The sequence below is a fragment of the Oxyura jamaicensis genome, chromosome 1 (genome assembly GCF_011077185.1).
Source record: "Oxyura jamaicensis isolate SHBP4307 breed ruddy duck chromosome 1, BPBGC_Ojam_1.0, whole genome shotgun sequence".
Lineage (NCBI taxonomy): Eukaryota > Metazoa > Chordata > Aves > Anseriformes > Anatidae > Oxyura > Oxyura jamaicensis.
This window is the reverse complement of record NC_048893.1, coordinates 168,645,723-168,645,923: the sequence shown is the minus strand read 5'-3', so window position 1 is coordinate 168,645,923 and position 201 is coordinate 168,645,723.

The window sequence follows — 201 nt, the reverse complement described above, 5'->3', positions numbered from 1 at the left end:
GGAAGGAAGGAAGGAAGGAAGGAAGGAAGGAAGGAAGGAAGGAAGGAAGGAAGGAAGGAAGGAAAGGAGGAAGGAGGGAAGGAGGGAAGGGAGGAAGGGAGGAGGGAAGGAGGGAAGGAAGGAAGGAGGGAAGGAAGGAAGGAGGGAAGGAAGGAAGGAAAGTAGGGAGGGAGGGAGGGAGGGAGAAAAAGGTGTGGGAGG